The 25,374-nt window shown below is 42.4% G+C and overlaps 1 protein-coding gene across 4 annotated transcripts in view; it reads right to left on the bottom strand.

The window, feature by feature from the left end:
* The window catches only part of LOC123330880, a 187,983-nt gene that overhangs the window by 88,166 nt on the left and 74,443 nt on the right, over positions 1–25,374 (bottom strand). The window lies entirely within an intron of this gene.

Raw genomic sequence — 25,374 nt, 5'->3', positions numbered from 1 at the left:
GCAAAAAAAAAAAAAAAAATGTGACTGAACAAAGACCTAATGACTCATCTACTCATGTTTTTTTTAAACTTTTTTTCTTAAGTACGATCTTTAAAGATTGATATCTCTTGTGGTGAGGAAATTAAAGTTCAGCTATGCCATCAGGTTTCCTTCCCATTTTTAAAAGTCAAATAAAATTCAAATTTAATATCTTAATCATGAAAAACATGATACTACTTTTATAAAAATTATTTTATCTTGTCTATCTATGTATTTACCTATTCTTCTAATTCATACAGATAACCTGACATGATGTTCACCAAATGCTATCCTACTTGTTTCTGAGTGATGGGTGATTTGTTGGTTTTCTATTTGCATTATCTACATTTCTTTAGTTTTTATAACATACATGTAAAACTTTCATAAGAAACAATAGAGTCATTAATAACAAAGGTAACAATTACCTTAATAACAAAGGTAACATATAGCTCACAGTTCTAAGCACTTCATATGCATGATGTTTATAAGTTATAAACAGGTGAACTATTATCATCATCATATCTATTTTTACATAAAGAAAATGGGACAACTGTTTACATGGAGTCTCATAAAAATTTAAATAAAATATTATTAGAGTAATAAGTTTAGCAAGGTACTGGCTATACAAATATCAGTTCAGTTCAGTTCAGTCACTCAGTCGTGTCCGTGGCGTGAACCGCAGCATGCCAGAAATATTTATACAAATATAAATTGCATTAATATACACCATCAGCAAACACTTGGAGTCAATTAATAGGAAGAAAGACACCTTTTATAATAGCAACCAAAGTCAGAAAGTATCAGAAATGAATCTAATTATAAATGGGTACAATATGTATGCTTTAAAGTCTATTGAACTCTAGAGCTTTTGAACTCGCCTGAAATTCATGAAAAAGTGACACAGTAAGCAGAAAGTCAGTCCATGTTCATGGACAGGAACATTCAGTGTTATGGAGATGTCAGTCTTTCCTGAAAGGAAGGCTGCGATTTCAACCAAAACCTCAACTGGGCTTTTCATGAGATTAACAAGCTGATGCTAAAATATCTGTGGAAAAGCAAAGGATCAAGACTAGATAAGGCACTTTTGAGTTGATTCCCTGGTGGCTCAGATAGTAAAGAGTCTGCCCACAATGTAGGAGGCCAGAGTTTGATCCTGGGGTCAGGAAGAGTCCCTGGAGAAGGAAATGCCAACTCACTCTAGTATTCTTGCCTAGGAAATCCCACGGACAGAGGAGCCTGGCAGGCTACAATCCATAGGACCGCAAAGAGTCAGACACAACTGAGAGACTACACTTTCACAGAGCAAATAAAGTAGTGTGATATTGGTGCAGAGAGCAACAAAACGGCATTGGAATAGGACATGGAGCCTCTTATGGACCCCCACAGCCATGGGGCTTTGAGATAAGACAGACGTGGCTCTGCAGATCAGTGGAGGGAGGAAGAACTATTCAGCAAAAGATGCTGGTACCAATACCTGCTCAGATGGGGCAAATGAAATTTGATCTCCAACTCAAACCATTAACAAAAGTCAATTCTACAGATATTAAAGGCTGAAATGCGGAAAACAAGAAAACTCTAAGAAGAAAATAAAAAAATTTTTTTTATCTTGGTGTAAGAAAGTATTAAGACCCAAAAAGTATTAACATAAAATAAAGTATTAATAAAATTTAAGTTATTACAATTAATAACTTATGTTCATCAAAAGTTACCATAAGGGACTTCCTTGGTAGTCCAGTGACTAAGACCATGCTCCCAAGGCAGGGGGCACGGGTTTGATCCCTGGTCAGGGAACTAGACACCATAGGCTGCAACCAGGAGATTTTGTGCTACGACTAAAGATCCCTCACAATGCAGCAAAGATCCTGCACAGCCAAATAAACAAATATTTTTTTAAAGTTACCGTAAAATAGTAAAAAAACAAAACAACAAAAAAAAGCCACAAACTGGGAAATAATGTTGAAACACACTGTCCTATAAAGAACAAATAATTAGTATTTAGGAAACTCCTTCAAAATAAAAGGAAATAAAACCAAAAGTCCAAGTAAAAAAATAAATAAAACACATTAATGGGCATTTTACAGGAGAAGCACAAATCCCAACACACTTATGAAAAGGGGCTCACTCTCATTAATAATCAGAAAAACACATATCAAGGTCATTGATAAGCTATCACTTTACACTTTGTTGGCAAAAATTTAGAAGTCAGAGTATACCAAGTGTTGGAGAGGATATAAACAGATGGTCTTATACATTGCGAGTAGGAGTATGAACTGATACAGACACTTTGGAAAGCAATTTATTATTATTTTTTAAAGTTGAATGTTTGCATACTTAAGGACCTGACAGTCCCATTTCCTGGTGGCTCAGATGGTAAAGAATCTGCCTGTAATGAAGGAGACCCGGGTTCGATACCTGGATTGAGAAGATCCCCTAGAGAAGGGCTGACAACCCACTCTAGTATTCATGCCTGGAGAATCCCATGGACAGAGGAGCCTGGTGGGCTACAGTCTATAGGGTTGCAAACAGCTGGACACGACTGAGCCGACTGAACTGAACTGATAGGAAACTGATGTGGTTTATTTCCAGGAGAGGTAGACAGCATAGAAATGGACCCAAGTTACTGGTTCATGGTTATCACTCTGCTTTACAGCCTAAATACATGTGACATATAAGCTTTCCCTTGAGTCTTGTATTTTAAACAATGATAAAGAAGAAGATTAAATAAAAAGAAACTGAGGCACAGGCCGGTTAGGCTCAAGGCCATGGAGCTAAGAGGTGGAGAATGAACTGCAGAACCCGCTCCTGCCTCCTGCTGTCTCTGGTCCCCTCCAACACCTCACATTCTCGACGAGCTCTCTAAAGGAGGAGGTGCCACGTAGTGAAAAGAAGGATGAAATTATGCCAGTGCCAAGTGTCTTCTAATTTTATAGTAACAGGCCAAACTGGCAGAAGTAAAAGTGGGAAAATGAACAGAAAAAATAAAAGTCACTGAAAGCATTTGGACACTCGGCATTCTGAGACTTGCCCCAGTGGTGATGGGTGCAAATGCAAACCCATGTGTAATCAGCCCTCAGCTTTATACGGAAACTCTTAATATCTGTAAGGACTCCTGAGTCCTTCGAGAGGAACACTGCGTGTGTTGGCAGCCATAAACAAGATAACATATCCCAAACCCCAGCAGAAGGGCTCCACAGCAGAAGCTCCAGACACGCTATCACAGACCCAGACCACTCCACACCCCTGTGTTCTAAGAAAGTCTTCATTTCACTTAAGCCCCCATATCTAGGGCTTGGATCCTGTCTCTGCAGCACTTAATTCCTTCATTTCAGAAACACATTTGATTTCCTTTAAAACCAAAGCTTTTCTGATTTTACAGACAATATATGCTGATTATAGAAAATATGAGGAACATCAATAAACATAAAGAAAAAAGGAACATAAAGTACACACAATCCCAACTCATAAAAATAATACCTTTATCAGTATGTTTATTTCTCTCCATTCCTTTTTTCTGTGCACATGTAGCTATGGATTTACGTGTGGGTTTGTACTCAGATTTTCCTGCTTAACTGAGATCTTAGAATTTATACAGTGCTAAATACTTTCTGATTGATCAAAGTAAAGACTGATCTTCCCCTCATTTTAAAGATAACACTTTGCCTTTCTTTTCTGAGCTCATGACCACACCACATCCTCTGTTTGGACTGGACTGGTGATGGCTTCATGAAGGTTTTTGTGACCGTTGCAATTTCTTTGATGTCTCAATCCTTCAGATGAGAGATGTCCTGTGTCAAGTACAAATCAGATGAGCTTTCCCAGGACATGGTCTCTGGCGCTTTGGAGGAGAATTATAAGAATGTGCACAGCATTTACGTATTTTTCCCCCTGTTATTTCCTTTTAAAAATTTTTATTGGGGTATGGCTGATTTACAGTCTTGTGTTTCAAGTGAACATCAAAGTGATTGAGTTAGACACATACGTATGTTCATTTTTTTTTAGATTCTTGTCTCACATAGGTTATCACAGATTATTGAGTCCAGTTTCCTGTGCTGTACAGCAGGTCCTTACTGGTTACCTATCTTATCTAAAGTGGTGTGTAATGTTCATCCCAAGCTCCTGATTTACGTTTGTATGGTGCTTTGAGCTCTATGACCCTCCTTCACACAGAAATATAATTGTCATTCCTATGGGAAACGGAAGGCAAAGTGGTAGACATCTCAATCCGTACTCCTGAGTTGGATAGCCAGAAGTTAAATCTCTACCTCAAAATTCTGAAAGCCTGAGTTTCCTCGTCATTAAATTGGGGGTAATGAAATGACTCATATGATTATGAAATGGCAATTAAAAGACTCAACACATAAAGCACTCAACAGCTCCCGGCACGTCACAAGTATTGATACACGTTACTACTGTTACTGCTGTAGCTGGTGGGGGTGATGAGGATGAGGATGACAATAATAGCGTAGGAGATATTTTTAATCCACTTTGGGGTATCATTAATATGCAATAAAAGGGTGTATGAATATACAGGGTATTATTAATACCCAGTAAGATGGACTCATTCTAAGTCTCCACGAGTTTGGGCAAATATACACATTCAAGTACCCAGGTATAGATGATCGTCGTTTTTGTTGTTTGTTGCTTAGTCGCTAAGTCGTGTCTGACTCTTTAGCAACTCCATGAACTGCAGCCCTGGGAACCCTAGCCCAGAGTCTGTCTGTGGGATTTCCCAGGCGAGAATACTGGAGTGGGTTGCCATTTTCTCCTCCAGGGGATCTTCCCGACCCAGAGACTGAACCGTGTCTCCTGCTTGGCAAGCGATTCTTTATGACTGAGCCACCAGGGAGGTCCGTAGAATATTTTATCATCCCCCAAAGTTCCCTGAGACCCATTTTCAGTCTATACTGAATTCTACCACCGCACATGTAAGAAACTTATTTTCATTTCTTCTGACCCAGTCTTTACACCATGGTTTCATACATTTAACATACACATATGTCATACATCCCAGAATATATTGTGACAACTTTTGTTCAAACGGTCAGCTCTCCTTCAAGGCAATAGAAATAAGAAGAAGAAGACTGCAGCCCACTAGGCTCCTCTGTCCATGGGATTTTCCAGGCAAGAATACCAGAGTGGGTTGCCATTTCTTACTCCAATTACACTCCAATAAAAAATAAAACAAAGATACTGCTTTTCTCACATCATTTCCATGGAGAAGGCTCCTGTCATCTTTATCTTTGTTCTTCCATATATAATGTGTCTTCTCCCTCTGATTCCTTAGAATGCCTTCTCCTCATTGGTGCTGGCCAGTTTTATTATGATACACTCCAATGTGGTTTCCATCATATTTCCTGTCCTTGGGGTTCATGCAGCTTCTCAGGTCCGCAGGCTGATAGTTTTCATAGAATCTGGAAAATGTGGGGGCCATTATTTCTCTATACACTTTTCCTATCTCCCATCCTTCCCTGTTTTCAGGGCCTCCTGTCCCACTTCTGTTGGGCCACTTGAAGTTTTCCCTCAGATCACTGACATTCTGTTCTTTCTTTCTGCACGTTTCACTGTGTGTGTGTGTGTGTGTGTGTGTTAGTCACTCAGTCATGTCCAACTCTTGGCAACCCCATGGACTGTAGCCTGCCACACTCCTCTGTCCATGGAATTCTCCAGACAAGAATACTAGAGTGGGTAACAATTTCCTTCTCCAGGGGACCTTCCTCATCGGGGACTGAACCCAGGTCTCCTGCATTGCAGGCAGATTCTTCACCATCTGAGCCACGAGGGAAGCTGTGTTGGATAGCTCCTTTGCTATGTCTTCAAGCTCCTTAACCTTTTCTTCTGCAGTCTAATCTCCTATTAATCCAATCCAGTGTACTTTTTTCTATCTTATTTTTTAAATTATGAAAGTATGATAACACATTTACAGGAGACTTTGAAAATACAGAACAAAGTTACATATAGTTCTATTATATATTACGATTATTTTTAAGCAGATAATTAAGATGTTTAGTTGGCATTTCAATATCAAACTCTCAAAACTTAATAGAATGAACAGACAGAAAAGTAGAAGGATATGGTAGACCTAAATAGTACTATGAACCAATTCAACATAATTAATACAATTTTCACACAAGAGCAGGATACATATTCTATTCAGTTCCCATAGACCATAAACCAGGAAACACTGGAATACATCCAAGGACGTAAAACAAGGTGAAAAAAAATTTCATGGTCTACAGGTATTGAAATCATAGAGTCTGTTCTCTTATCACTTGGAATTACGTTAGAAATTAATATCAAAAGATTATTTTAAATCTAACCTACATACTTTCAAAGGCAATGTGAGATTTACCAAGAAAGACCTTTGACTTAGCCACTGAAAGCCTCAGGAAAGTTAAAAGACTGAAAAAACACAGAGGGTGATTGCAGAGAAGAAAGCATTTAAATGAGAAATTAACATGAAAGATACTTTTAAAAACCCCATGTATTTGGAAATTAAATGTACACTTTTAAATGATGGGTGTGTCTAAGAATCCATGACAAGGAAAATTAGAAAATATCTGTAAGAGAATAAAAATGAGAAAAGAATTTATCGAATTTGTTGCATGCAGCTGAAGCCACTCAATGCAACTGAATACAGTGTGGAATCCTGAATAAGGCATGAAAACAAATAATGATCACTAGCATAAAAGTTTATGAAATTTGAATAAAATCTGTAGTTAATGATACTGTATCACATGCTAATTTCCTGGGCTTCTTTTTTTTTTTACAACATAGTATTTCTTTATATTCTCAGAATTGGATTAGAAGTTTCAAGCCTCATTCAAAATTTTTTAAATCACTAAGATAATAAACTTTCTATGCTTTTAGCAGTAATATTAGATGCTAGAATAAATGGAACTCTATCAAAGTCTTGAGTGAATATAAATTAGAAATCTAGCATTCTGTTCATACTTAGTCAAACAAGCAGAACCAAAATGTGATAATTTTTTCAGCTAGGCAAAATTAATAAGTTTTCTAAAATATAAATATACATAATAAATATTATTTATGTATATATGTACGCATATAAAAGCTTTTCTACTCTATGATAGAGGCTTGAGACTGGACAACAGAAAAATGAGACAGAGAAATTGGAAAACAAATTAAATGGGGGCACTGAATATGAAATAGAAAAGGTAGAACAAACCAGAGAAAAGATTATCATACAGTGCAGTTGTTTTTAAACACAGCAGCTCATGAGAATCAAAGCTGGAGCTCTGCAGAAAAAAATAATATCTGGGCATTTGTATTTTTCAAAAAGTTCCAAGATAACTCTAATGCTCATTCGGATTTTTAAAAGTGATTATAGGCTTTTCTATTAAATGGCCGTTTTAGTGATGGAGAATTCTATTATTTTCTGTTGACCAATCATGATACAATGATATCAAAGTGAATAACAGTTACATAATCACAACAGTGGGCTTGCCAGGTGGCGCTAGTGGTAAGGAACCTGCCTGCCAGTGCAGGGCACACAAGAGACTCTGGTTCAGTCCTTGGGTGGGGAAGATGCCCTGGAGGAGGGCATGGCAACCCGCTCCAGTGTTCTTGCCTGGAGAACCCACGGACGGAGGAGCCTGGCGGGTTACAGTCCATAGAGTCACAAAGAGTCGGGCACGACTGAAGCGACTTAGCACACCCTCAAGCAATGACGACAGTAAGAGATGTTTATCAATTTTCAGTCAGTAGCCAGACAAAAACTAAAAGATAATCACAATTACAAGCCATAATGGGAACATGAGTAACCTAACTGTACAAAATAACTACATACAATCTGGGGGGTTACGTAGAGTGACGTGGTAAGTGGAAGTGCATACGTGTGTGTGTTTTTATACACCCAGTGGGTCTATGTCTTCTGGCTGGTGCATTGAATATGTTTACATTTAAGGTAATTATTGATAGGTATGATCCTATTACCATTTTCTTAATTGCTTTGGGTTTATTTTTTGTAGGTCTTTTCCTTGTCTTGTGTTTCCTGCTAGAGAGGTTCCTTTAGCATTTGTCATAAAGCTGGTTTGGTGGTGCTGAATTCTCTTAACTTTTGCTTGTCTGTAAAGCTTTTGATTTTTCTGTCAAATCTGAATGAGAGTCTTTCTGCGTAGAGTAATCTTGGTGGTAGGTTCTCCCCTTTGATCACTTTAAATATATTGTGCCAATCCCTTCTGGCCTGTTGAGAAATCAGCTGATGACCTTATGGGAGTTCCCTTGTATGCTATTTGTTGCTTTTACTATTTCATCTTTGTCTTTCGTTTTTGTTAGTCTGATTACTGTGTGTCTCAGTGGTTTTATCCTGCCTGGGACTCTCTGCACTTCCTGAGCTTGGTTGACTCTTTCCTTTCCCAGAGGGAAGTTTTCAACTGTTGTCTTTTCGAATATTTTCTCTTGGAGGGTCTCCTGTGGAGGCAGTGGGGTGCCCCAGGGATGGGGGCACTGGCAGTGGCAGCCTTTGTGTGGGGCTGGGGGTGGGGGGCAGTGCGCCCCTTGCTGTGAGCCCTCTTGGAGGTCACCATTAACCCTATCAAAGAGCCTGTAGTCTCCAAGGCTGGGTTGCTTCAGGCCAAACAACTAACAGGGAGGGAGCACAGCCCCACCCATCAACAGACAACTGGATTAAAGTTTTACTGAGCACTGCCCTGCCCATCAGAGAAAGACCCAGTTTTTCCCATCTCCAGTTCCCCTCACCCCCAATCACGAAGCTTACAAAAGCCTCTTAGCCTCATCCACCAGAGGGCAGATAGAAGAAGCAAGAAGAACTACAATACCAGCCACCAGAATGAAAACCACACCACAGAAAGTTAATCAAAATGAAAAGACAGAAAATCGTGTTCCAGATGAAGGGACAAAACCCCAGAAAAACAGCTAAATGAAGCGGGGATAGGCAACCTTCCAGAAAAAGTATTCAAAACAATGACAGTGAAGATGATCCAGGGTTGGGAAAAGAATGGAGAAGATGCAAGAGCTGTTTAACAAAGCCCTAGAAGAAGTAAAGAACAGAGATAAGCAATACACTACAAGGAACTGATAGCAGAATAACTGAGGCACAAGAACAGAGAAGCGACCTGGAAGACAGAATGGTGGAAATCACCGCCACAAAATGCAATAGAGAAAAGAGAATGGAAAAAAAAAGATTGCAGACAGCCTAAGAGACCTCTGGGACAACATTAAACACACCAGCATTCACATTATAGGGGTCCCAGAAGGAGAAGACAGAGAGAAAGGACCCAACAAAGCAGTGAGCTTTTCATCTCACACATTGTGGCATCCGTCTCCATAAATTTCATTCAGGTCATTGTGATATGTTCCAGGTCTCTACTCAGACTTTTTTTTTTTAACATACAGAATATAGTTATAGAAACATCTTAATGTCCTTATCTGCTAAATCTAACATTGGTGTTGGTCTGACTTGATTTTGATTGGTTGATTGACTGATTCTGATAATGGGTTGTATTTTCGTGTTTCTCTGCACATCTGATAATTTGGAATTCAATGCCAGACACACTGCAAATTTTACCTTGTCGGGTGCTGGACTTCTTTATTTCTATTAATAATCTTGCACTTTATTGGCATAACTAGAGAATGACATTAAGTTACCTGGAAAAAGTTGATTTTCAGGTCTTGTTTTCATGATTTATTAGGTGAGTCTGGAACAGAGCTCAGTCTAAGTTTAATTACTCCCCACTAGGAAGGCAAGACCATCCACAGAGTGCTACCCATGCTGGTGAGTTATGAGTTGTCCAGTCTGGCTGATGGGATCAGGCACTATTCCTGGTCCTCCGTGCTTGCCTGTTAGATACATTTCCCCAGCTTCAAGTAATTTCCTTCCATGCACGTGAGGATCGTGCTCTGCTAAGCGCTCCAGGAGGAACTCCTGTAGTTCTCCGGACTTTGCCGCCTAGTCCCTACTCTCCAGTGCTCTACCCTGCAAACTTCAGCTACCTCAGTCTTCCCAGACTTTCAGCTCCTTGCCCTCAGCTCGGCAAGTCCCCCAGGGTTCCATGTTCTTATGCAGCAGCCCAGAAATACTGTCAAAGCAGTTAGCTGGGGCAATCCTAGGGCTCAATCACTAAACACTTCTCAGGGATCTATATGTCCTTTGTGGGATAATTCCCCAGTGCCCTGAAAACTATTGTTTTATATGTCCCGTCTGGTTTTTAGTTTTTAGTTTCAGGTATGAGGATAAATCTAATCCCTTGGGACTCTATCTTGAGTGGAAGCAGAAGAATCAAAGGAAATATTTGTATCCATTTTGCAGAAATAAGGGGCTTCCCTAGTAGTTCAGTGGGTAAAGAATCCACCTGCAATGCAGGAGACCCTGGTTTGATTTCTGGGTCAGGAAGATTCGCTGGAAAAGGAATAGGCTACCCACTCCAGGATTCTTGGGCTCCCTGGGGGCTCAGCTGGTAAAGAATCCGAATGCAATGGAGGAAACCAGGGTTTGATCCTGGCAGGCTACAGTCCATGGGGTCTCAAAGAGTCAGACACAACTGAGCAACTAACACATACATTATATATAGAATGGATAAACAACAAATTCCTGCTGTATAACACAGGGAACTATATTCAATATCCTATGATAAAACATAATGGAATATGAAAAAGCGTGTATGTGCATGTATAACTGAATCACTTTGCTTTGATAGCAGAAATTAACTCAAGGTTGTAAACCAACTATACTTCCATTTTTACAAAACCTAATGCAAGAAATCCATTTCTACTTCACCTAAGCTGTAGATGTATGGCCTGAAGGTGTTCATTGCGTTGCCTTGTAAACCTTTTAATGTCTGCAAGATGTGTAGTGATTTCCCCTCTTTCACTCTTAATGTTAGTAATTTGTGCTTTTACTCTTCTTTTTCAATTTTATTCAATGTCTATTAATTGCTTTGATCTTTTACAAAGAAGCAGCTTTTGGTTATGTGGATACTCTTGTATTTTTCTCATCTTTCTTTCATTTACATCTGCTTTTACCTATCTTGCAGAGAAGGCAATGGCACCCCACTCCAGTACTCTTGCCTGGAAAATCCCATGGATGGAGGAGCCTGGTGGGCTGCAGTCCATGGGGTTGCTAAGAGTCAGACACGACTGAGCGACTTCATTTTCACTTTTCACTTTCCTGCATTGGAGAAAGAAATGGCAACCCACTCCAGTGTTCTTGCCTGGAGAATCCCAGGGACGGGGGAGCCTGGTGGGCTGCCGTCTATGGGGTCGCATAGAGCCGGACACGACTGAAGCGACTTAGCAGCAGCAGTAGCAGTTACCTATCTCGGGACTTCCCTGCTGGCTCAGTGGGTAAAGAATCCGCCTGCAATGCAGGAGACTCAAGAGACATGGGTTTGATCCCTGGGCCCAGAAGATCCCCTGGAGAAGGGAAAGGCAATCCACTTCATTATTCTTGCCTGGGAAATTCCTTGGACAGAAGAGCCTGGACAGAGTCAGACGCAACTAAGCAGATGGCACATTGGCATCACCTATCTTATTTTCTTTTTTCTACTTATTTTGACTTCAATTTGCTCTTTTTCCCTCTAGTTTAAAATAATATTTAGGATCTTTCTTCCCTTCTAGTATAAATATTTAAAGTGATACATGTTCTCCTCAATCAGTGTTTTAGCTACATTTCACTCATTATAATACACTGTGGTCAGGTTTTCACTCAGCTCAAAAAAATTGTTTTAATTGTCCCTAAGATATCTTTTTTGTCCCATGGATTATTTAGAAGTGCGGATTGTGTTTAAAATGCTGACATTTCAGAGATTTTGAAGATTTCTTTCTGTTACTGACATAATTTCATCTCTAAACCGCTTAGTTCAGCTTTCAAGGCCCGACATGATCAAGCCCCATCTAGTCCATGGTACATTTGCTGCCACGTCTCCAGGATCCCACACAGATCAATCCTGTTTCCCTATACAAACCACGGCCTCTATGTTCTGCTACGTTCAGCTGAGACCCGGTGTAACTTCTCTGCTTTCCAGAGAACTCAGGAGCTCATCCCACGCCTGCAGGACGGACCGCAAGCAGTCAGCACACACCTCCAGCTCAGCCCTGCTGCACTGAGTCATAAGGACTGGTTTACCATCTGGCTGTACGAGAATATGTGTTGTAGGGAGGCAGGAACCAGGTCTTCTCAACGTGCAGAGCCTCAGCCTGCAGCCGGGCAGGAAGAGGTGTTTGGCGAATGTGGGAGGAAAAGCGGACAAACAGGAGCTGCTGCTGACTGAGTGTTTGCGCCTCCTAGCCCCCATGCAATGGTATCTGGAGGTGGGGTCTTTGGGAGCGAATTAAATAAGATCATGAGAGTGGGGCTTCCATGATGGGACTGGTACCCTGCTAAGGGGGATGAAAAGACCGGAGCTCTCTCTCCACCATGTGACGGCACAGCAAGAAGGTGGCCAGGAACTGGGTCCTCACCAGACATCAGATCTGCTAGCAACTGAGCTATGAGACGTAAATGTATGTTTTTAAGCCACACGGTCTCTGCTGTTTTGTTTTGTCAACTTGAAGTGATAAAGACGGGACGAGAATTCCATTCAGTATGAGGGGCTAACAGGAAAACCCATCAGGAGATGGGGGTGGGGTGGGGCACATCTGAGTGAATGTGAAGTGAGAGTGTGAGTCGCTCAGTCATGTCCGACTTTGCAACCCCATGGACCGTACAGCCCGCCAGGCTCCTCTGTCCTTGGGATTCTCCAGGCAAGAATACTGGAATGAGTTGCCATTCCTTTCTCCAGGGGCTCTTCCTGACCCAGCGATCGAACCCAGGTCTCCCATATTGGAGGCAGACTCTTTACCATTTGAGCTACCCAGGAAGCCCTACAACTAAGTACAGTATTCCAAGATTCTTGGGAACAACCTAAAAGCTCATTGGCTCACCTTTTCTCATGCTCAAGTTCATCGGATATTGATTACGGTCCATCAGTTACAAGACTGGGCTCACAGAGACAATCTGTCTCCAGTCCCCACCAGCGGGGTGGGAATCCCCAGCCCAGGTGGCCCAGCAACTTGGAAGGAGCCAAACAGACAACCATTGGCAGCTTCGGAGACCCCACTCCAAATCAAGACAAGGCGTTGAAAAAGGACATCCAGAAAAAAGAAAAAAAACACATTATATAATACATGGAGATCAGTCCAGGAAACAGGCTACGGTCTCAGCACCAGAGGAGCTGAGTTACAGCACAAGCCTGGGAACCAGTAAATTATGGTAGGCACTGAAATGCAGTAAAAGATAAGCCAGGATTTGCAAGGGGCTTCAGTTGTCACTTTAAACTAACAGCTCCTAGTTAAAAAAACAAAAACAAAAACATGATCTTCTCCTGTTTCACACTATCTTTCTTGTTCAAGGGTCTAGCCATATCTTTAAAAGACGAAAATCGCAAAAACTGAAATGATTTAAATGCTGGTAGGAAAAGACTGATAAAATAATCCAACTCCTGAGGGAGATAGAGTCTTTCTCCAGGGCCCCTTTGGCATGCAATCAGTTCCCGATCAGGCTTCATACAGAGACACCTGGTTCGGTGGGAGGAAACAAGGAGGATTTTCTAAATGTCGGAGAATCGACAAACACAGAGTCCCTGAACTAGAAGGAAACTTGGGGGGATAAAAGCATCCCAACTTTTTATTTTAAAGTCTGAGGGCTCAGAGGTGGAGAGATGCTTAACAAATGTGTGATGACAAGGAGGACATTCTTGGACGTGGGTACTAATGAAAATACGGACTACTGCATTGCTCTCTAATGCTCTCGGTCCTTGGGGTCACTGGGACCCTGCTGAACTGCTCCCATCTTAACAGCACCCCTTAAAAGGGGGGCGGGGGTGAATCTCCAAATCCCATTTGGCCAAAATGTGGCGTGGGATGACTTGTCGTCAGACCACCCCAGACACAGGACAGACCTTTCTAAAAGGATGTATGTAGCCAAAGACCTTGGTCCGTCAAAGATGTTATATGTGGAAAGAAGAGCTTCTGCCTGCTTTTTCGGCTCTCATGTGGTTTCAGTAGACATTCTGTATTGTTTTAACATGCTTTTTAAATGCGTGTAAGAGAGAAAACTTACATAAGCCTTTGGACCAGTTCCCTAAGGAAGGAAGAAACCTTAAATGTCAACTTGCAGCTAATAAGGAGCAGATACTTTTTCAACAGGGCTGCCTTTCCCCAGCTGGACATGGGACCATGATGTTCGAGCGGCAGGATGGTTATTCTCTGTAAGAGGTGTTGTCTCCCCTGTAAACTACAGGAACTCTTTGGGAACCAACTTTCTACTGTTCTGACGTTCAGCACATCCATCGATTACCAGGAAGAGTTATGCCTCAGGTGAACCAAGCCAGGATTTTCCACAAACTATGTTCAATGCTCTTTACTTATGTCTCAGCCTACACTGTGCTATTTTTTGCAACTTCTCGTGAGCGTTAGACTACTTCAAAATTTTAAAACTGTATACAAGAAGTTTGGTTATGTTATCCCCATCTTTTCAAATATGGGCACCATGTATTAATATCATGGAAGGCAAGGGTCTTGCCCAAGGTATGCTGACCCCGTGTATCAGTCAGAACGACCCTGTTGATGCTGCAGAAGGACAATCCCCAACCTCGGGGACATACAGTACCACTATTTATTTTCCCTCACACGATGTGGCCACTGAGGGTGGGCTGGGAGCTTGGCTCTGAATCAGGGTCATCCCTGATCGGGAGGACTGATCCAGGACAGAGGGCAGACCCCACCCAGAGCTCTGGGGGCACCATGGCGGAGAAGGGGCGTGGCCAGAGGTGCCCTGGCTCTTCGAGCTGCCACCTGGAAATGACTGATGTCACCCCCATTCACAGTCCACTGGGCACAGCCCGCCAGCTGGCAGTAGGCAGAGAAAGTCTATCCTACCGTGCAGAGATGAGGGAGAGATGGAGAGACAGAGCCAGGACTACATGTTAGAGAGCAGGTGTCTTTGAGCCCAAATGGGACCCAACACCCTTTGGTCACACAGCCTGTGTCCTTTCCACTCTACTCTGCAGCTGCACTGCTGTTTTTAGTAAAAAGAAAAAGTTAAATATTATGTACTTCAGCCTCTCTTTCAAAAGTTAAAAGATGGAGGTGTAAAACCTAAGCATCTCTTAAACGACCTCTAACTTTAATGACATCTCCTCTGTTCCTCAGAGAAGGGTTAGCAGATAATATACCCGATAATTGGTGAAATTTGAATACTGAATAAAGAACCAAAAGTTTTATCTGAGCGTGTCCCAAATACTGCATAGGGCCTACTGATTCTAATAAATTATTTATTACTTACCTGAAATGCAAATTTAACTGGGCATTCTCCTTGAGGTGGGGTGTGTTATTTTTATTTCATTTTGTTTTGTGGCCAAATCTGTCCACCCTCTCTCACAGGTGGGGGCTACCATCCTACCAAAAATGTATGAAACAATGAGAACTGGAAAATTAAAATAATGGAAAAATATGTAAGGTCAAGGGAGCACTGATACGTGCAGAGGAGCCAGGAACGGTTCCTCAGATAAAACCGTAAATTCAGAGGATGACCCACTGGGATGATGTCTGTGCTCCCTACAGCTCCTTTCTCCCCATTAACCCTCAGAGAATACTTGTTCGCTGGGTCCACTGCTTCCGAATAAAACTCCAGCTGTGATAGATCCCTCATTCTACATCACATGGCCTTTCAGAACCCCAGGAGTGAGGCCTAGTTTTGACCCTACTTCCCAACAAGCAGCACATGACCTGGTACTGTTAACAAACCAAACTTGGGTTTGCTCATCCTCAAGAGCTAAAGCCCATCTACTGACACCAGACTGTGGTGCAGGAAAGTGAAGCTTTTATTGCAGGTGCCAAGCAAGGAGTCCAGGTAGCTGGTGCTCAAAAAACTCAAACTCCCCAATGGCTTTCAGGGAAAGGTTTTCAAAGACAGGGTAAGGGAAAGAGCTGCAGAGTGTGTGATCAATTTGTGGACATTCTTCTGATTGGCTGGTGGTGAGGTAATCAGGAGTCAACCTCACCAGCCTTCTGGTTCCAACCAGTCTGGGGTCTATGTACTTGTGGGCACCAGGGATTTCAGTATCTGCAAAACAGCTCAAGGACTTGACCTGGAATATTATCTACAGCCCTTGAGGAGGAACTAAAGGTCCTTGACCTTGTATAATGTACTAAACTATTATTTCGGCTTTTGACTGGTTTTCTTTGTTTCTGCATTTTCTTATGTCTCTGGTTAAACTCATTCTTTGGAACTCAGGGAAAGCCTAGCAGGCTAAAGTTTTTCTGCAAATAACAGGCAGATGAAGGATGTAGTGGAGGGTCTGTCCCAGGAAGGCCCCAAAGGGTCCTGCACAGTTACAGGGCAAAGAGGACGTGGATAAATGTTCATTGGACAGAATGGAATTGGAAGGAAAAAAGAAGGGAAGAAAGGAAGGCAGGCAGGAAGGGAGGAAGGGAAGGAAACACACGCACTATAATTGCTGGGTGTGAACGCCACACAAGGTAACAATTCCACGACAGTAGTATCTGAGTGCAGCTAATCCAGTTAAATATTTTCCAGATGGAGTTAATGTAATATACGTTTTCTCATTTATCTTTGCTTTTTTAGTATCTTCCTATGTTTTTGGAACTGCTTAAAAATTATTTACTGAAAAAGACACATGCACCCCAGGGCTCACTGCAGCACTGTTTACAATCGCCAGGACATGGAAGCAAGCTAAAAGTCCAGCAGCGGAGGAGCGGATAAAGAAGATGCGGTGCATATGGACCGTGGGCTATCAGTCAACTACAAAAAGGAACGAAATCGGACCATTTGTAGAGGTGGATGGACCTAGAGACTGCCATATAGAGTGAAGAAGTCAAAAAGAGAAAAACAAATACCATATATTAACGTATGTATGTGGAATCTGAAACAACTGGCATAGATAATCTTATTATAAAGCAGAAATAGACAAAGATACAGAGAACAAAGGTATGGATGGATACCAAGTAGGGTGGGAGATTGGGATCGGCAAACACACACTGCCAATGAAAGCCAAAGTCGCTTAGCCGTGTCCAACTCTGTGTAACCCCATGGAATAGGCCACGGGATTCTCCAGGCAAGAGTACTGGAGTGGGTAGCCGTTCCCTTCTCCAGAGGATCTTCCCAACCCAGGGATCAAACCCAGGTCTCCCACACTGCGGGTGGATTCTTTACCAGCTGAGCCACCAGGGAAGCCGATACATTACTGATACTATGTATATAACAGATAAGGAGAACCTACTATAGAGCACAGGGAATTCTACCTAATGCTCTCTGGTGACCCAAATGGGAAGGAAATCCAAAAAAGAGGGGATATGTGTATACATATAGCTGATTCACTCTGCCGTACAGCAGAAATGAACGGAACATTGTAAAGCAACTCTACTTCCAGTTAAAAAAAAAACTTTTAAATGTCTCTCAACAGAATACAAAATAAAATGATTTAGTGAAACCAAAAAATTAAAAAAAAAAAAAAAAAAGACGTTACTGTGTTCCGTATAACGAAATGAGGAGGATTGCAACTGAGTCTGACACTTATTCTTTAGTTAATTCAATTGCGCCTAATTATCTTGTTGCTTTGCAATCCAGCCTTCTCCCAACCAACACCAGCCCCAGGAACACTCCTCATAATTGCAGAGCAGCGTGAGGCGATATCTTAAATATAAGATGAGCAATCCTCCACACCCTAACTTCTCTGCCATGTCCCCGAATGCCTCTGAGCATGTGGAAGAGAAAACTTCCAGCTTCTTCTCTGAGGTGTGTGAGGAATCTGTGACTGTGTTTCCCATTATATATCCCCCTGCACACCAGTTGCCACTCTCTGTCCGTTTGGAAATTGATGGGCCCTTTTAGAAGAATCACCGAAAACCAGCCTGAGACAAGATGAACCACCTCAAAATGAATTAACTCCAGCATTTCCACAGAAGATAAAACACATCAAGATACAGATCTGCCTTGAGCAACTCCTGGCTTTGGGGCTGTGATTTGATTGCTCGATTTCTCTAGCCAGTTAGTCCAGGTTTTTACACATTTTCCTCTGTGTCTATGCCATTTTCTATAATTAGAAAAATTTTTCAAATACTCCCAAACTCTTCTAAACTTCAAAATTATACCCTGAAGTCAAGTTTGCAACAAAAGTGGGACTTCTCTGGTTTACCTGCACTGTAATGTGGTTTGGGAAAATGTGGTTTTCAGCCACAGCAAAGAAAAACGGTCTTCAGAACTCAAGCTGTCTTTGGTGAAATGTTATTTTTCACCAAATATGTGTTTCCATGAGAAATGTTCTCCAGCAGCTGGAGGGTCAGCCAGCTGAGCTCTGCGCTGAAACACACCCAAGCCTAGAGTAAATTCTCAGGACGCTCACCTCTAGGTCCTGAGAATGGTCTGGTCTTTCCTTACAAGGAAAGATATGGCCTGACGCACAAGTAAAAGGAAAGAGTGAAGTGTTCCTTTCCCAGACGCTAGAAGATGAGCAGAGGGATAAGATGGCAATGAATGAGAGCTCTCTATTACAGATACACATGGTAACAAGGAAAGAGAAGGGGGAAAAGGTACTTAATCTAAAAGATTGAAAATCAGATTGAGTTAACCCAAAAGCTGAGGTGGAATATTCTGAAGCAGCGCCGATATGCATGTACCTCCTCCCTTTCTCTGACATCACTAAATTCAGAATTTTCTATCACTGGATGGGAAAATGGTTCAAAACTGAGGAATCATGGGACAATGCAGACACCAGCCTTCCTGCAAACCCGACCTAAAGCTTGGTGGTGCAGACTCACTGCGGTGGACACACTGGGGTGAAGAGGGCAGCTTCCGAGCCAGGTGGCCTGCCTTTGGATTCCGGTTCCGCCGTTTAAAAGCTGTGTGACACTGAGCCACGACTTCATCCCTCTGTGCCTCAGTTTCCTCTTCTGTAAAACGGAGCAGATGAGGACGTTCTGCTAACTCTGTTTTGAGGACATTCTGCTAACTCTGTTTTGAGGACATTCTGCTAACTCTGTTTTGAGGACCAAATGCATTCATCAACATAAAGTGCTGGGAAGAATGGCCAGTATGTAGAAAACACTCATTGATGTTCAAGAATCCAGACAACTTCAGGTGAAGTCCCACTGAAATTCACACCCTCTGGGAGGATCTCAGTTCTTTTGTTGACCTAGAACTCTTTCATCCAGGCATAAATGCCCCCGCCCCACAGCTCACTTTTGGGAACATTGCTTGAGAGCTTTCTCCATGACCCTTCTGAGAAGCAGAGTTATGACTCCCAGGTCAAATAAAAGCAAACGGAGGCATGAAGATGTTGAGTAATTTGCCTCCAGTCAGAGAGCAGCAGAGCAGAGACACCAGAGCCCAGCTGGCAGAGACCACCCTCCACCACCCGGCTGCCGCTAGTGCTCTGGACACACACACCAAGTAAGCTGGAACAGGCTGCGTCTTCACATAGGGGGTTTCACAGGGCTTCTGACACTCAGGAGGTTCCTGGACGAGAGCAATAATGTGCACAAATAATTTAGCCACGTGCATCTGGATGTATTTTTTTTTTCCTTTTCATTCCTAAAGAGATGGGAATAACAGACCACCTTAACTGTCTCCTGAGAAACCTGTATGTGGGTCAAGAAGCAACAGTTAGAACCAGACATGGAACAATGAACTGGTTCAAAATTGGGAAAGGGATATGTCAAGGCTCTATACTGTCACCCTGTTTATTTAACTTCTATGAAGCGTACATCATAAGAAATGCCAGGCTAGATGAATCACACCTTGGGATCAGGATTGCCGGGAGAAATAACAACCACCTCAGCTGTGCAGATGATACCACTCTCATGACAGAAAGCAAAGAGGAACTAAAGAGCTTCTTGATGAGGGTGAAAGAGGAGAGAGAAAAAAGTTGGCTTAAAACTCAACATTCTAAGATCATGGCATTCAGTCCCATCACTTCATGGCAAATGAATGGGGAAAAAATGGAAACAGTGATAGACTTTATTTTCTTGGGCTCCAAAATCACTGCAGACAGTGACTGCAGCCATAAAATTAAAAGACGCTGGCTCCTTGGAAGGAAAGCTATGACAAACCAAGACAGTGTATTAAAAAGCAGAGACATTACTTTACCAACAAAAGTCCATATAATCAAAGCTATGGTTTTTCCAGTAGTCATGTATGGATGTGAGAGTTGGACCATAATGAAGGCTGAGAGTCAAAGAATTGACCCTTTTGAGTTGTGGTGCTGGAGAAGACTCTTGAGAGTCCCTTGGACTGCAAGGAGATCCAACCAGTCAAATCTAAGGGAAATCAACTCTGAATATTCATTGGAATATTCATTGATGTTGAAGCTGAAGCTCCAATACTTAGCCACCTGATGCAAAGAGCCGACTCATTAGAAAAGACCCTGATGCTGGGAAAGATTGAGGGCAGAAGGAGAAGTGAGTGACAGAGGATGAGATGGTTGGATGGTATCACTGACTCAATGGACATGAGTTTGAGAAAACCCTGGAAGAGTGAAGGACAGGGAAGCCTGGCGGGCTGCAGTCCATTGGGTCAAAAAGTCAGACCTGACTTAGCGACTGAACAACAATCTGAATGTTCCTTCTATGGAAACCCCAGACGGCCTCTGCCCGGCTGCCACTCACCCTGCAGGTTCCCAGGACCACATCCTCTAGGGCAGCAAATCTGTCTGGGAACCTGGGACTTGAATCCAGTCTTCTGGTTCTGGGGGTAACAACGCTGGAGCCCAGAGACAGCAGAGGGTAACACATCCAAGAACACCTGTCCAGCTGATGCAGGAGGTGGTTAGAACTTGGCTTCCCAGAAGAAGGGGAGAAAAGCAAAGCCTCTGAGTCAGGACCCTGAAGAGGTTTGTGTCATTGGAGAGGAAAGGCTGTGATGGGAGTGGGAAAAGTGGAGACTGGGAAATTCCTGCAATGGGTCCATCCCGGCATGAGACAGGGGACATTCAGTGATGCTCCAAGTCTCAGGGGAAGGAAAGCAGAAAGCAGAAATGTGCTCTCTGCTCTGCTCTCCTTCCAACACATTGTATTTAAACTATCAAATGTTTTAGCCAGTCTGCAGAAAATAAATCCTTTTCACAGGGGGTGAAATCTGGCGCTCTCTCCTAGCAGAAGGCCCATGGCTCCCACAGAAAACGCAGGCTAGCTTTCTGCAGCTTTCCTGCCCTCCACCCTATATCTGCAATTTACATAATCGCTGGCAAATAAGATGATAAAAGCATCCTCTTTCATAACAGGCATATTGTTACTATTATTATTCTTAAGGCAAATTATCTTCTGATTATAGAGATTAGTCAAAACCACGATTCTGTTGATTGTGAGGTGGGGACTGATTTTTTTTTTTTTCCTAGCCAGGAGAAGAGCTGTTGTTTCCATGTTAGAAAATTACATAAAATGCACTTGGAGGGAAATAAAGTTTCTGAGATTCATTTAATTATCAGTTCTCTCGGAAGACTTCCAGCCTTTCACTTGCTTGTCTAGTCAAATATTGTTCCCCAAAGTTGATTCACTTTTTTTTTTTTATTGCAGATCAACTTCTTCCTTTTAAAAGTATCTCCAATTTTTCAAAACTCTGTTTTTTCAAAGCAGGGAGAAGAGGGAGGAAGGGATAAATTGGGAGATTGAGACTGACATATATACACTACTCTACATAAAATAGATAACTAATAAGAACCTGCTGTATAGCACAGGGAACTCTTCTTGATATTCCATAATGACCTAGATGGGAAAAGAATCCAAGAAAGATTGGATATACTTTCACATATAACTGATTCCCTGTGCTGTACACCTGAATTAACACAACATTGCAAATCAACTCTACTCCACTAAAATTTTTTTTAAATGAAAATTCTGTTTTTTAGGTATCGGTGTGTGTTTATCGGGGTTTCTCCATCAAATAAGGAATGCACACCTCGAAATAAAGAATATTTGAGAACAATGGCTTTGAACTGAAGAAATGCTTGTCCTTCCCAGAGCTCTGGTTGGAGAGGCAATTGAGAGGAACTGCCTCCTCCCCTGGCAGAGAGTGAAGTGGGGCTCAGGCCAGGTGAGAGTTCCATCAAGACCTCACCACTCACAGGACTCCAGGTCCAGAGCAGAGCAGACTGCAGAGCTTCTGGCTCCTCCCCACAGCACCAGTTTTCAGAGGCACGTGAACTCACTCACCTGGAAAAGAGCATCCACCTGGCCTCTCCCTGTGGGGACTGGCTCTCAGGGGACGTCTGGCAACACGTGCAGACAGCTTGGGGCTTCCAAGGTGGTGCTAGTGGTAAAGAACCCACCTGCCAATGCAGGAGATGTCAGAGATGCGGGTTCCATTCCTGGGTCAGGATGATCCCCTGGAGGAGGGCATGGCAACCCACTCCAGTATTCATGCCCAGAGAATGCCATGGGCAAAGGGCCTAGGAGTCTGATGGGCTATGGTCCATATAGTCACAAAGAGTCGGACAAGACTGAAGCAACTTAGCACACACAAATGCAGACAGCTTGGGATGTGATGAGTGGGGCAGGTGGAGAAGGTCATGTTCACTACTGGCGTCTAATGGATGGGGCCCAGGGCTGCTGATGAAAATCCTAGAAGGTACAGGACAGTGTCCCTCCGCCCCCACAAACAAAGAATCATCTGATCCCAAATGTCAACAGTGCTGCAGCTGAAAAACCCTGGTCCAGTTGATTAGAAATCACGTGAGACATTTTTTTTTTAATAGAAAACTATGGGGAGTGGCTTCCCATGTGGCACCAGTGGCAAAGAACTCACCTGCTAATACAGGAGACACAAGAGACGTGGGTTAAATCCCTGGGTGGGGAAGATCCCCTGGAGGAGGAATGGCAACCCACTCCAGTGTTCTTGCCTGGGAAATCCCATTGACAAAGGAGCCTGGTGGGCTACAATTCACGTGGTCACAAAGAGTCGGACACGACTGAGGACTCAGGCACACATAGGGGGTGGAGAGGCTCTAATTGAACCCTCTCTGCTCCTGAAGGCCCAGCAAGCATTAAGTGATGTCATTTTGGGTAGAATTACATAAGAAAAGAGTCAAAACTGTATAATTGATTATACCTTGGTGTCTGAATTTAGGAAGAATTTCAAACAAAAAGATCCCTCCCCCAAAATACAAATATATAAACTTTTAGGGATGCAGATAAAATTGCCAAAGATCTGTCAATATGCTAACTTCACACAAGAGTCTATATTTGAGCTGTTAGGTTGGGAGAAATCTGATGGAATACTTCACTCTCTTCCTTTAAGATCTTCTCTTACATTTTGTTAATATGCTAATTGATACTCATTAAAATATTGGTAATTATAAGACAGTATTTCTTGACCCCTACAGAGCATATAATAGTAAATAGGTTTTCCTCCTTTTAGCATGCTGAAACTAAAAAACACTAATTATGCGTCCCAGTCCTCAAAGAATTAAAACATTTCAGCATCTCTTACGACAGAATGCTGGCAACATTTTCTGCAAAGGGTCAGATAGTAAATATTTTTGGCTTTGCGGGCCCCATGGTCTCTGTTGCAAGGACTGGACTCTGCCATGGAACACCCGGGACAGCCACGGGCAATATCAAAATGAACGGGCCTGGCGGACTGCCAATAAAACTTTATTTACAAGAACATGCTGAGGGAGGGGTTTGGCCCCAAGACTGTAATTGCGGAGTCCTGTCTTACAACATAGATGTCCTGAAAATAATGTGTTTAGGAGAAAAGAAGAGGGGAAAGTTCTGAGTCAGCCATTTAAAATATCGGCAATAGTTCTCACCATCTTACAAAAGCAGCCTGTGTACAACTCACGGCCAATCCGAGGGGACCAAGGCACAGGCAGGAACAGGATTTAAAGGTTATACAGAAATCTGGAGGAAAAGAGGCATTGCAATCACGTAGGTCAGTAATCCAGTGTGACTTTCATTTCTCTCGTAAGTTCTCTTTCAGTTTAAAGCCTTGCTTTTCTCATTAGTTATCTATTTAATGTATAGTATCAATAATGTATAACTCTACTCAATACTCTGTAGTGGCCTAAAGGAGAAGGAAATCCAAAAAAAGAGGGCACATGTGTAAAAGTATAGCCTGATTCACTTTGCTGTGCCGTAGAAATTAATACAACATTATAAAGCAGCCAAATGCCAATAAAAATTTTTTAAAGAAAGAATAAAAGTGAAAACAGGTTTTAAAAAATAGAATAAAAAACAAAAATTTCTAGTAACCCACTTTAAAAAGTGAAACAATAAAATTAATTGTTCAGTTCAGTTCAGTTCAGTCGCTCAGTCGTGTCCGACTCTTTGCGACTCCATGAATTGCAGCACGCCAGGCCTCCCTGTCCATCACCAACTCCCAGAGTTCACCCAAACTCATGTCCATCCTAGACAGCATATTCAAAAGCAGAGACATTACTTTGCCAACAAAGGTCCATCTAGTCAAGGCTATGGTTTTTCCAGTGGTCATGTATGGATGTGAAAGTTGGACTGTGAAGAAAGCTGAGCACCAAAGAATTGATGCTTTTGAACTGTGGCGTTGGAGAAGACTCTTGAGAGTCCCTTGAACTGCAAGGAGATCCAACAAGTCCATCCTAAAGGAGATCAGTCCTGGGTGTTCTTTGGAAGGACTGATGCTAAAGCTGAAACTCCAATACTTTGGCCACCTCATGCGAAGAGTTGACTCATTGGAAAAGACTCTGATGCTGGGAGGGATTGGAGGCAGGAGGAGAAGGGGACGACAGAGGATGAGATGGCTGGATGGAAGACCTACAAGACCTTTTCAGTTCAGTTCAGTTCAGTCGCTCAGTTGTGTCCGACTCTTTGCGACCCCATGAATCGCAGCACGCCAGGCCTCCCTGTCCATCACCAACTCCCGGAGTTCACTCAGACTCACGTCCATCGAGTCAGTGATGCCATCCAGCCATCTCATCCTCTGTCATCCCCTTCTCCTTCTGCCCCCAATCCCTCCCAGCATCAGAGTCTTTTCCAATGAGTCAACTCTTCTCATGAGGTGGCCAAACTACTGGAGTTTCAGCTTTAGCATCATTCCTTCCAAAGAAGTCCCAGGGCTGATCTCCTTCAGAATGGACTGGTTGGATCTCCTTGCAGCCCAAGGGACTCTCAAGAGTAAAGACCTTTTAGAACACCCAAAAAAGATGTCCTTTTCATTATAGGGGGCTGGAATGCAAAAGTAGAAAGTCAAGAAACACCTGGGGTAACAGGCAAATTTGGCCTTGGAATACAGAATGAAGCAGGGCAAAGGCTAATAGAGTTTTGCCAAGAGAACTCACTGGTCATAGCAAAAATTAATTGTAGTATTAATATATTTTGACCCAGCATACCTAAAATACTATTGCTTTATGT

Source organism: Bubalus bubalis, chromosome 20, assembly GCF_019923935.1.
Source record: "Bubalus bubalis isolate 160015118507 breed Murrah chromosome 20, NDDB_SH_1, whole genome shotgun sequence".
Classification (NCBI taxonomy): domain Eukaryota; kingdom Metazoa; phylum Chordata; class Mammalia; order Artiodactyla; family Bovidae; genus Bubalus; species Bubalus bubalis.
This window is presented reverse-complemented; position numbering and strand designations above follow the sequence as displayed.